The sequence below is a fragment of the Felis catus genome, chromosome D1 (genome assembly GCF_018350175.1).
Source record: "Felis catus isolate Fca126 chromosome D1, F.catus_Fca126_mat1.0, whole genome shotgun sequence".
NCBI classification, from domain to species: Eukaryota; Metazoa; Chordata; class Mammalia; order Carnivora; family Felidae; genus Felis; species Felis catus.
In genome coordinates this window covers 8,362,088-8,375,845 of record NC_058377.1, presented here as the reverse complement: position 1 = coordinate 8,375,845, position 13,758 = coordinate 8,362,088, and the positions used below count along the sequence as shown (strand labels likewise).

General features: G+C 42.8%; 1 pseudogene; it reads right to left on the bottom strand.

Annotated features, from left to right (window-relative positions):
* The window catches only part of LOC109492275, a 43,030-nt pseudogene that overhangs the window by 13,279 nt on the left and 15,993 nt on the right, over window positions 1-13,758 (bottom strand).

The following is a 13,758-nucleotide window of genomic DNA, read 5'->3' as shown; positions in this document are numbered from 1 at the left end:
TCTAGTTTGGACGCAGTTGTTCTGAGAGGGAAAATGACTCTTTTCCTGATAATTAGGAATAATAATAAAATAATAACCACTTCTACCATTACCCTAACAAATAATTCCCTAGTAGTAGGAATGATAGATAGAAATCATTATGAAGGATGTATGTTGAATGAATGCACAAACCAACAAATGTTATTACTGATAGTCAATGGATGCTGGATCGTAAAGGATGATAAAATGCTGGCACAAGATATGCCCCTCTTCTGCTCAAAAAAGTCTCTTCACTAGCCTAGGAGGGTCCTTTTTATTGAATCCACTCCACTGTCTGACAAAACGTGCTACTGCTGGGCTTTCTTGAGCGGCCGAATATGTGCATTTCCAGCTTCTTTTCAAAGCATTCTCCTCTCATTTCTAGCTGGCAAAAATTAAAGCATGGTAGGTCTCAGACATAACAAGGGGCATCATGCAGCTGAATGAACCAAGCAATTTTGATTTCTTATTTGTTCATCAGCCGAGGATTTCCTCCACCCCCCCCCCTTTTTTTTTGTAGCCTCGCTCTATATAGTTTCAGAGAAATTTCCTGTTTAGGAGGGAAAATCCCAGAAGATTAACTCACTCAGAGAGTTAAAAGACTATTTTCCTTTAAGCATTATTCAAAAGAAACTAATTATCTTTAGAGAGCTAGGAGAGTTTGCAGTGACCTCTCAGGCTGAATTTGTAGAGGCTTCATAGGACGATTTTTGATTGCTAAGCTATACTCATAGAATTTTTAATTTTAATAATCTTCTGTAAAGTATTAAAACCAGACTCACTGCAAAATATCATGGCAGCTGCTCTTTGGTTAGCCGCAATTGTGTATCAGAACTGAATGCTATTTTGAAGGTCTGTTGGCTCTATTAATTTGGTTGTGCTCTCCATTAAGTATATAGTTAAAAAGGAAAAGTTCTATTACTTGCATATATGTCAAGACCCTGGTTCATCTCTGTCGTCACAAATGAGAAAAATATTGAACACTCCCTAGAAGGGAGACAACTGCATTCTTTAAATCCAGAGAAGACAATTTTAATAAGCTTGGTTCTTTCTAACAATTTTAAGACAACGGGAACAGATCTGGGAAATCGAGGGCATGTGACTTCTGGAAAAATAAGAGGCCAGCCTGACATGCTTGTCTAGGTGGTGATTTAGGTACAAGATTAGGAAAGCGGCACTCATTTTTATAACCTGGAAATGGAGAGGGCAGAGAAGAAAATCTCTAAGTAACACATTAATGTAGCGCTTGGAAAGAAGCTCACATTGGGGCAGTGCCTTGCATCATCCGTTTCTTGTGAGGACGGAATGAATTACTACATGAGAAGTGCTTCACACAATGGCTGGTAGCTAGGGAAAGTTCTCTAAGGGTCGTTCCGTGTGATTACATTGGTTGACACAACGGCTGTCTGCTTCCAAGGTCAGTCATGCATCGGAAGTAGGGAAGTCTGTTTTCAGAGCTGTGACCATTTGGATCATAAAACTTCATGCCATTTGATCACTAACCTGGAAACCCATAAGGAAGCTGCAATGATTGATGTGATCAAGTCTTGCCATGCTAAACAAATTTTCTGTGATTTATCTGTATGTCACTTTGGCTGCCTTTTTTTTTCTGTCTTTTTCTTGTGTTGTCATAGTCCTTCAAATGGCCATTCAAGATGAATTAAAAAAAAGATGATGAGGGCACCTGGGTAACTCAGTTGGTTGAGCGTCCGACTTTGGCTCAGGTCGTGATCTCCCGGTTGGTGAGTCTAAGCCCCCCATCTGGCTCTCTGCTGTCAGGGCATAGCCTACTTTGGATCCTCTGTCCCCCTACTCTCTCTCTCTGCCCCTCCCCACCACATGTGTGCCTGCTCTGTCTCTCTCTCTCTCAAAAATAAACATTAAAAAAAAAGAAGAAGGTAAAAAAAAAAAAAAAAAAAAAGATGACCAGAAGGGCAGTGATCTGGTAATTAAAGAAAGCAAGCAAAGTTATGCATTTTTCTCTAAGAACAGACCTAGAATTAGATCTCATAAGTTTTCATACATAAGGTTCTATTGCAGTTAATATCCAAGTAGTTGACAGGTTCTTTCCCCCCACACGGCAGGCTGGCCCTCCCTCCCTCCCTCCCTTCTTCCCTCCCTCTCCTGTCATTCTTTTCATTTTTTGTCTTGTTAAAATTTCCAACTAACTGGAGATCCTTTTTTCTTTTTAATGACTTTTTTCTACGTTATTTTTGCATTATGGTCGGACAGGGATGATACCATTGTGACAGTTTGAAATTGTCGGAACTTACGTTGCTGGCTAACATCTGGTAAGATTTTGCATATGTTCTGCGGCAGCTTGGAAGGAGGTGTACCGGTGTCCTCTCTGAATGTGGCATTTATAAAGACGTTTGAGCAATTTTATTGCTCGTTGATTATTTTCATCTACCTAATCCTTTAGGAATGCACTACTTATATTAATTTCCTCAGGTCTACAGTAATCTATTTTTAAACTTTAAAATGATAATGTTATGGCATGTTACTGGGCACATCAATTTATGATAGAAAACATTCATTGTGAATTTTCTGTTTTTAAAAAGTTTTATTTATTTATTCTGAGAGAGAGCGAGCGAGCGAGCACGGGGTCGGGGAGGGGGAGGAGTAGAGAGAGAGGGAGAGAAGATCCTAAGCAGGCTCTGTGTTGTCAACACAGAGCTTGACAAAGGGCTTGAACTCACAAACCTCGAGTTCATGACTTGAGCCAAAATCAACAGTTGGACGCTTAACCAAATGAGCCACCCAGGTGCCCCTCATTGTGAATTTTCACTCTTTAACAAAAGTAACTATAATATTTGACCCTTTTTCCCTTAATTTCTACTTTGATGTTAGTATTATAACTGATGTTTTCTTTTTTTTTTGCAGTGAATATTGGCATAATGTATCTTTATTACATAATATATCTTAATTTTTCTGAGTACTTTTGGGTATATATCTTACCAAGAATGTAGAGGTGGATTTTGTTTATCTGACCCACTTAAAAGTCGTTTATTTTAAGAATTTTTTTTTTCAACGTTTATTTATTTTTGGGACAGAGAGAGACAGAGCATGAACGGGGGAGGGGCAGAGAGCGAGGGAGACACAGAATCGGAAACAGGCTCCAGGCTCTGAGCCATCAGCCCAGAGCCCAACGTGGGGCTTGAACTCACGGACTGCGCGATCGTGACCTGGCTGAAGTCGGACGCTTAACCGACTGCGCCACCCAGGCGCCCCTTGACATAGTGTTTGTGGAACTTCTTCTTTAATTTTCTTTCGTAGTTTTATGGATTAAAGCCAATATTTAGTTTCACTAATGATTAAAAAAATTGTTTTTGTGCATTTATTTATTTTTGAGAGAGAGACAGACAGACAGAATGCAAGGGGAGAGTGGCAGAAAGAGAGGGAGACACAGAATCCAAAGCAGGCTCCAGGCTCTGAGCTGTCAGCACCGCGCCCGACGCGGGGCTCAAACTCATGAATCACGAGATCAGAATCTGAGCTGAAGTCTGACACTGAGCCACCCAAGCGCCCCATAGTTTCACAAATGATTTATCTTAAATCCTCAGGTACACACTTTCTCAGCTTATCAATCTGAAATAATATCTCGTGACTGACACCTATTATGATGAAGAATTCATCAGGGATAACATTTCTTCCATTTTGCAGGGTTTTCTTGGTATCCTCTGGGAGTTCTTCCTAGATAATTCCTGAATTGTTAAAACAGTAGTAGTTTAGAATTTATTATTTCTACTTTCAAGAATTACATTTGCATCTTGTTTTATAACCTTAAGTGCCAGGTCGTTTGGATTTGGTTATGTGTTTTGACTCGCGTATCGGGGACTTTCATGCCACTGTACCCCCACCTGTAACTTCTTTTAATTGTATCTCCTGTTTGCCACTGGTTAATGTTCTCAAGCCATTTTCCTCAGTAGAGTATGAGCTGTGTACTTTCTGAAGGTTTGCATATTTGATAAGATTTTTCTGTTATTGCTGTATGAAAAGGACATTTTACGGAATTATAGAACTCATGAGTCATGGCTATTTCCTTTAAAAATTATGGGTTCCCTTTTCTTTTGGCATTGAATGCTGCAGAGATATGTGACTCCAGTCTGTTGGGTTTTTTTTTTTTTTTTTCTCACCGATAACCTGCAGTGCTGGGTGTCAGATAATGTTATCAGTGGATTGTTCAGCAGCCTGAATATGGTAGGGAGGAAACAGGGTCACACGTGGGTCAGGAAGGGAGGGAATTTACGTGTGTGCCACGGAAGTTGTGTTTCCACTCTTTGCTGAAATTATTCTACTGGAAATTTTTTTGCATTTGTTTTATTGCTCAGCCTGGTCTCCACTCCAAGTACACAGGATGGGCCCAGCTTTCTCTGGGATCTTCCCTGGGGCTTTTACTCACCAAATGTGGAGCGTGGCTTGTCATTGTGGATGCATGTCGCTCTACACACGGCGCCCCAAATCATCTCTAATTTGGGAGTGCATTTTAATATATCAGGAGGAAGTGGCCAGGTACATAAAATTCTGGATGAGAGAAAACTTGGAGGGAGATTTGTCTTGGAGAGATTTCATTGGTGGTCCTGCTCCAAACTACGTGACAGTTAAATAATTCCAATAGAAAAAGTGTCTTCGTAGGGGTGGTCTTCATCTTTCTCAGGGTCTTTTTGGCCCTTTCACAATGGAATCGAGGGTCCTGCCTCTGTCCGTGTTTCAGGAAAATACTTCTCGTAGTTGGAACGAATCTGTGCTGCTGTTGGGAAACTGATTACGCAGCGAGCGGAATTGCTACAAGGTTTTCTGCTAAGCCCTAGGGTTGCTTTCCTGCCCCGCCCTTGAAGCCTCTGAATCTGTGCATGTGTCCTATAGGCTGCTCACCCTCACCACTTGCCCTCACTCTCATCGTTAGGATTCCTGGAGAAATCTGTCAGGACTTGCTTCCCTTCCTTCAACACGGCCCCACCTCCAGGGCAGGAAAACCGAGTGGGCTCTTGGTGAGATCTTTTGATTCTGTTTCACCTTTGCCTTATAGATCATATAATCTTCTGCTGACAACGTGTTACTTTCAGCACTGGGGACTTGTTTCTGATATTTTACTTTCATGATTTTGTCCGTTTCTGGGCAGAGGGTTTGAAACTAGTTGTCTCGGGGTCACCTTCCCTAGAATTTAAAATATTACTGAGAGGTTTTGCACAAATCGCGATTCATCTCCTTCTTAGGAGTCAGAAAGATTCCTTGGAAAATCCTTTTTTCTGGTCACTCTGAGCAATGTGGCTTAGCTCATTCATTTTTCAACTGGTTCGTATTAGTTTTCTTTGGACTTTGCTCCCCCAAATTTGGGGGTGATCCTTTTTTTGAAAAATAAATATTTTCTTGGTAAATATATGGTTTCAGTGGCAATAATAAATTCACTTGAATAGGAGACAATAATCAAGTCAAAAGAATACATGTTAGCTAATCATCAGAAAATCTGTGGCTATGAGGGCTGTCACTTAGAAATCCCAAGTCACTAGGAGGCCAAATCTTAAGCTCCATCCTCTTATTTGTCCATGTGGAATAGGTCCCATGGTACCCGGAATGTGCAGAATTCTATAGATTAGCATCTTCTAGTCAAACCTGAGCCACTGGCCCATCGCTATGACTTTTAAAGGAATCTGATGAACTACCGGGGAAAATTTTGTCTCCCTCGGCAAATATTTGATTTCGGATCGCTCAGCATTTTTGCAATCACGATGTCACCTCTTTGGAGACCATAAAAATGTCAACTAAGATTTTCTGCGAAGACGGTATCTGATTTTGAATGGTAGGCTCTGTAGATGATGCAGAACACTTAACATCACCGGCATGTTCGAAAGCACAATGAATTATTATTCAGTATACAGCCATACTGAAGAGTACAGCCCGCGAGATGAAAGCTTTTCCCCGGAACACCAGGAAACAGGGTTCTATGTGGATTCTGCCGCCCCCGAACAGATATAGGTCTGTTCTACAATACGTCCAATTTTTAGGGTGATTTCAGGGCCAGAAAAACAAACCAACACACATCTCAAGCGTGTCTCCTGATCCATGGTTTCAGGATTCCTCTGGCCCCAAAGAAGCCCAGGGGGCTCTCACCCAGAACTCGGGCAAGCCTTTCTTACCTGGGTCACAGAAGGGACGCTCCTTTTTTCGAGACCTGTCATATACAGTGCTCTAACCACAAGAGCTCTGGAGCGGTGGGCTTGGGCCTGAAGGAAAGGGGAGTGATTGCAGTGAGCAGGTGTGCTTGTAAGCCTGCCTCTCCCCGGGCCACCTGTAGGGTGGCTGACAGACGGCAGAGCCATCAAGTATTGTGACTGGCCTCCCTCCAAACACCTCCCACTCGCCTGCAGACACAATTCGTTCTGTAGATTATCTCTGGCAAAATGTTATCTCCCTGGCTTCCCTGCGCCCTTGAGGGTGCTGCCGGGTATTTTTCGCCAGCTATCAGGTAATGAATACACAAAAAAGCCAACAAATCTCAAATATAACCGGGAAAAACAATCTACTGCAAATAATGTGATAATACAAAAGCAATGTGCAAGATTTGGGGATTATCTTTGCTGCTGTACATTATTGTTAGCACAGATGATGAGTTGACTCTAACAGTGTTGACTTGTGCATTCTGTCTGTAATTCCTCACCCGCTATTTCTCAAACAAATCCCTTATTTGATTTACGTACCAGCAATCACATTTCGGCTGCCTTCAACAAGGCACCTTGGCCGTTTTTTACGGAGTGTTATCTTTTCACTATTTCTACCAAATGAGGCTTAGATCTCAAAAGTCATGTATTTATGTTATTGTTATTAAAAATTTTTAAATGTTTACTTATTTTTGAGAGACAGAGACAGAGTATGAGGGTGGGGAGGGGCAGAGAGAGAGAGAGGGAGACACAGAATGTGAAGCAGGCTCGAGGCTCTGAGCTGTCAGCACAGGGCCCGACACGGGGCTGGAACCCACGAACCGTGAGATCACGACCGGAGCCGAAGTCAGACGCTTAACTGACTGAGCCACCCAGGCTCCCTATTTACATTATTTCTTGAAGCATTTTTTCCCCCTATAAAGATGTATGCATTCTAATTTATCTTGAAGGGAGTAAGAGTGGTGTCCTAATTTTGGACATTTTTTAATGTTTATTTATTTTTGAGAGACACAGAGAGCATGAGTGGGGGAGGGGCAGAGAGAGAGGGAGACACAGAATCGGAAGCAGGCTCTGCGCTGACAGCAGAGAGCCCGACGTGGGGCTCAAACCCGCAAACCGTGAGATCACGACCTGAGCCCAAGGAGACTCTTAACCGACGGGGGCCAACCAGGCACTCCTCTGTCTCTGACATTTCGTCAGCTGTTAGAGAAAACTGACGAGTGCAGCTCACTGTCTTTAAGTTGCATCAGCTATTTAATGAATTGAGTGAGAATATATTAAGCTTATTTTTAGAATGTTCCTTCTTATAAACGCAGCATGTACGTCATAGAGACTTAGCGGCCCCGTAGTGTGGGAAGTGAACTTGTCAGCTATCACTCTCTTTACAGGGTCAGGTCCGACTGAAACTTAGAGAGGGAAGTAGGGGACAAGCAAAGAAAATTCCAAGTGATTCAAGGAGCAGTATTTATAAACCTCTGAGTCAGTAATGATTCAGCGCCAAAGCACGGTGCTAAGGACTGCTTAGTTAAAGAGACAGTGGTGTAAAATTAAAGCTCGGATCACCCGTGGTTCTTATTTGTGGGTATCTGGAGTTATGAGGAGGCAAAACATTTGGCATAAAATCTTTTCTCTCCAGATTCATTTGTATAATTCTTCACAAACTTGAAACACAAATTTAAACTCTTCCTCCCTATTTTTTTTTAATAATCCAAGCAGTAAAGGAGGTAACCTGTGAAAGTTCATTTAAAATTAAAATTGGAGGTCTAATTGGATTTTTTTATAAAAATAGGACTAGCATTTCTTGAGTACTTCACATCAGATACACCACATCTACGTGCTGTTGGTCTTACAATACCCATTTTACAGATGTGAAACTGAGGCTTGGAGAGGTTACAAGCTTGCTGAAAGCAACACAGGTAATAAACAATTTTCAGGCCTGATTTGAATTCAGATATTTGCTGTGAGACAGACCAAAGTTCCCCACGCCATGCTGTCTCCCATGGTGGGAAGAAGGGAAACGGCACATTAAATGAGCCAAATTTCCAAATTCCACTTGGGTTTAAAGTAAGCTCCATAAGGGGCGCCTGGGTGGCTCAGTTGGTTAAGCATCTGACTGTGGCTCAGGTCTTAATCTTGCAGTGTCTGAGCTGACAGCTCAGAGCCTGGAGCCTGCTTCTGATTCTGTCTCTCTCTCTCTCTGCTCCTCCCCCACTCATGCTCTCTCTTTCTCGGTCTCTCAAAAACAAATAAATGTTAGAGAAAAAAAAAATAATAAAGTCCCTAAAATTTGAATCACAAAATGATAATAACATTAGAAATCATTTTTTTTTAATTTTTTTTCAACGTTTTTTATTTATTTTTGGGACAGAGAGAGACAGAGCATGAACGGGGGAGGGGCAGAGAGAGAGGGAGACACAGAATCGGAAACAGGCTCCAGGCTCCGAGCCATCAGCCCAGAGCCCGACGTGGGGCTCGAACTCACGGACTGCGAGATCGTGACCTGGCTGAAGTCGGACGCTTAACCGACTGCGCCACCCAGGCGCCCCAGAAATCATTTTGAAATCTTAGAGGATAAAAAAAGTATACTGTAAATGAAGATGGTACTTGTCTGTCTTTGGTCTGATGTTGGTAAAATTATAACCTCCAATTTTTTTTTTCTTTTGAATTTTGAAGCCAGATTCGGGGCAACTTTGTCATATTAATGATGACTTCTCTGTGTGTATCTGACAGTTTTTCTTCTGTAATGATATTGGATTATGATGAGATTCCTAAGTAGAATATGGGGCGGGAGGGGGGGCGGACCAAGTACACAGTTGGTAATGGACATGGGTTGGTAATGTGGGGACAGACTCCATCAGGGATTTTTTTTTTATTGTTTATTTTTGAGAGAGAGAGAGAGAGAGAGAGAGAGAGCGAGCACACACGCCCGTGCACAGGGAAGGGGCAGAGAGAGAGGGAGACACAAAATCCAAAGCAGGCTCCAGGCTCTGAGCTGTCAGCACAGAGCCCAATGTGGGGCTTGAACTCATGGACTGCGAGATCATGACCTGAGCTGAAGTCAGAGGCTTAACCAACTGAGCCACTCAGGCGCCCCCCCATCAGGGATTTTAAAAAGGGCTAGGAATCATCAGTCTTGGCGATGCTTTGCAATGCAGCATTTTCTTCGAAACTCCCAGGGCAGGACTGCTACATCCCCCAACCCTCCAGAGGAAATCTGGTTCCTTAAATGACTGGACACCTCCCCTTTCTGGTCAAGTGCATTTACACATAGTGCAAGGCAATTGCAGAAACATGATTTCCTTGTAGCGTGGATAGTCTTTAGAGCTCTAGAAAAGAAACCATGGAGAACAGGGGTCCCCACACACTTGGCTTCACAGAGAAATACATCTTATATTCAACATGAATTAATTTATTGGGGGGGTCATAGTCTTGGAAATATTATTTTTCAAGAACGTTAAAAAACACTTGCCATCTGCTATCATTTCAGAAAAGAAAGGCCACTTTAAAGATAGACCAAGGTGGGGCGCCTGGAGGGCTAAGTCGGTTAAACGTCTGACTGTAGCTCAGGTCATGACCTTGCAGTTCGTGGAATAGAGTCCTGCTTCGGACTCTGTGCTGACAGCTTAGACCTGGAGCCTGCTTTGGATTCTGTGTCTCCCTGTCTCCCTGCCCCTCCCCTGCTCGCACTCTTTCTCTCTCTCAAAAATAAATAAACACTAAAACAAATAATAACTCACTATAAAATCAATGTTTATGCCTTATTAAAAATATTTCTAAAGGTGTTTGGTTGATATATTTAGCTTTTTAGATATTTGGAATATAGAGAGTTAGGACTGTTACATCCTTTTCATAAAGGGTGTCGATATTTTATAACCTTCTTCTTGTCTTGTCCTGCTTTTAATCGATTATTTATTTATTTATTTATTTATTTATTTATTTATTTATTTATTTATAAGTAGGCCTCACACCCAGTGCAGAATCCAACACAGGGCTTGAACTCACAACCCTGAGATCAAGACCTGAGCTGAGATCAACAGTCGGATGCTTAACTGACTGAGCCACCCAGGCTCCTCAATGCTTTTAATCTTTAATGTTGCTTTGCTAATTATAATTGTATTGCTGCTTTTCCCTCTTTCCTTTCTTTTTGTTTTTCAAAGAATGTATTTTCCCAATATCTGCTTGGCTCTTCCTTTCTTTTCCACATTAAACAAATCACTTCACTGTAAGGGTGGCTTGAAATACGATACATCTGCTTTTTAAAGTCCAATCTGACAATTTTTTTTTTTGTCATTGAAAGACGAATCCAGCCCATTCACATTTAATGGAATATCAGATGTCTTTGATTTTATTTCTTTCATCTTACCTTATGCATGCCATTTATGTTCCTTTGTTATTCCCTTCCCCCCCTTAATTTCGGTGGGTTGATAAAGGTACTATTCATTCTCTCCATTTTGCCTATTAAATTTAGAGGTTCTAGCACAATCTCCCACTCTTCTGGGTATTATTCTATTTTGCTTATTTCTACTGAACCCTTTCTTTCCCTGCTATTGATATGAAAACAAGGGGTCAAGCTACATCTCTCCATCAAAGCCTTTTCTTTTCTGACTGCCCTCTTCCACTTTCATAACGCTCTTTACCTCCGATAAAAACCTAAGAAGAGTTCTTCCCTTCTCTGCTTGCTCCTTCCTCCATTCCCAAGGATCTATGAGACAGTTTAGTACTTTTAGACGTTTGTAGGGTTTTTCTGTAGGATTTTTTAAAGTTTATTTATTTATTTTGAGACAGAAAGAGAGAGAGAGGGAGAGAGAGAGACAGAGGGAGCTCAAGTGGGGGAGGGGCAGAGAGAGAGAATCCCAGGCAGGTTCTGAGCTCTCAGTGCAAAGCCTGATGTGGGGCTTGAACACAGGAACCATGAGATCACGACCTGAACCGAAGTCAGAGGCTTAACCCCCGGAGCCACCCAGGTGCCTTTGTAGGATGTTCCCTCTATTTGCATGACCATTATTTCGCACTTGCCTTACAAATTCCCAAGCACCCCATTATCTTCAATTCAGACGTAAATGTAGGTGTCCCTGAGTGGCCAACGGCACACACACGTATATGTGTACAGACAGACTCACAGTCATGCTCTTTCCTCACCACCTTGTGCCCCACTGCAGACGTTATCATAATTTGCATTTTGTTGTCTAAGGGTCGTTCACAAAGTACTTCCTTAGATGAAATATCTACGAGTGACACGGCCCTGGATCTTTGCACAGTGGCTCACAGCCTCCCCTCCCCCGGCAGGTGGCTCTCTCAGCAAGGGATAGGATTTGGGGTTGGAATCCTCCTCCGCCAATTCTGGGAGTGGAGTTCCTCAGTTCTCCTGTCTTCTTCTGTTCAGTGCAGGAATGCAGTTGGCGTTGGCCCTTGTCCTTTGTAAGTAATCTAGTTTTCATGTCTGACAGCCTTTATATATACACACACATATGTACACATATGTACACACATATGTACACATATTATGTGTGTATATATATATCATGCTTAAATTTAGGAACTCTGCTAGGACATGACCAAGTGTGTTTTGTTTATTTTTCATTCCCCACCCCCCCATCAATTCTGCCCGAAACTCCATGAGCACTTTAAATTTGCAGACTCAAGTCTTTCTTCAAACCAGGGGAAATGTCTTCTATTATTTCCTTAATTAATGCATTCCTGCATCTGTTGCCTTTCCCTCCCTCGGAACTCCTATTATTCACGTTAGGTCCCTGCATCTGTCCCCTGAGCCCTTTTAGAAAACTTCTCATAATGATTTCCATGTCTTTGTGTTTTTACTTTCTGTGTCAAGACATCCTTTGCTCGATCATACATGCCCAGATTCAATCCCCAACAGAGAATAACAGCTCCTTCAATTCAGTGCTGGAATATGTAAAGTTAAAAAAAAAGGTGGGGGTGGGGGGAGAAAACCCTCTTTGAGCGTCCTAGAGTCTTTTTTCCTCAGATTGAGATTGAATTTCTGTGAGCACTATTGTTACCATTATTTTTTAAAACCTCGTTGAAAAATGAAAGTTGCTTCTTCTGCAGCCGTCCTTGTTCACAAGGAGATGCCAGTTTGGGGGCATTTTGCTTGTTTTTCCCTCTCTGGTACTACTGTCATTGTTTCCCTACGCGGGTTCTGTTCCCTCTTGGGGTATGAGCTGAGCAGCTGAGGGGGGGCTCGCGAAGGATGGTGAAGCCAGGCGGGCCAGCAGTCCGCTCCTCTGAAATGGGGACACACGGCCTGGCAAGCAGTGAGTCCTTGCTCGTGGAGGTTCTCCCGGACAATTCTCCAAGCAGTGATCCGGGTCGGTCCCTTCCATCTAGTGGATCTTTAATCCTTTGGGACTTTTTCATGATCTTCTGTGGGATCCAGTAAATACAGTAACCTGCACACATTTTTGAAGGTGACCAAGCGCTATTTTTTAAAAAAAATTTTTCAATGTTTATTTATTTTTGAGAGGCGGGGTGGAGAGAGAGGGAGGGGGGTGGAGAATGTGAAGCACAATCCAGGCTCTGAGCTGCCAGCACAGAGTCGGACACGGGACTTGAACTCACGAAACGTGGGATCATGACCTGAGCCGAAGTCGGATGCTTAGCTGACTGAGCCACCCGGGGGCCCTTGAAGGTGACCAAGTGTCATTAAAATAGAGCAGGGCAGGGAGTTTGTATGCATGTGTTGGGACTATGCACGGGATACCACTGCAGTTTAAATAGGAAGGGTCAGAGTGGGCTTCATCAGGAAGGTGACGTTTGAGCACAACACGAGTGTTGGGACGTGAGGATATCCGAGACAAGAACATCCTCGGCGGAGGAAATAGCCAGCGCAAAGGCATGGAGGTGAGAGGAAGTCTGGAGTCTTTGAGAAGCAGCAAGCAGCCGTGTGGCTGGAGGGCAGTGGAGCCAATATGGAGGAGAACGTTAAGAGATGAGGTTAGAGAGGTAACGGACGGTCTGATCAGTTAAGAGGTTACTGCGAATAATCCAGACAAGAGGCAGTGGTGGCTGGCTCTAGGCTGGCAGCAGTGAGGAGTGGGGTAAATTGTCCAATTGGACATACTTTCTGAAGGCAAAGCCACAAGGATTTCCTGACTGATGTGAGGGACAGTGTGAGATCAAGAAAGGGATTAAGGGTTTTTTTTACTTAAGCAACACTGATGTAGCATTTACATAATGTGCAGGTACTGTTCCAAGCATCTGACAAATACTAACTCATTTGGTCCTCATACCATCTTTACAGGGCATTTTTAAGATTAGGAGACTAAAACCCAGAGAAGCTAAGAGAGTTGTCCAAGGTCACACGGCCATTGTCATATATAGGATCCGAACCCAGGCAAGCTGGCTCTGAAGTCTGTCTTATTAACTATCACATTCTGCCCTCCCTCTGTGGGAGGATTCGCCAGGTATTGAGAATGTCTACTCCAATTAAATAAGGCTTACTTGGGATTAGGGAACTAGACACTAGTGAAATAATCACAGGCTGGGTATCTGGACCCAGTGAGCCAATGACTTAGGCCAGAGTTACATCACTCATCTGACTTCCACAGACCCTCACTTGGTCTGG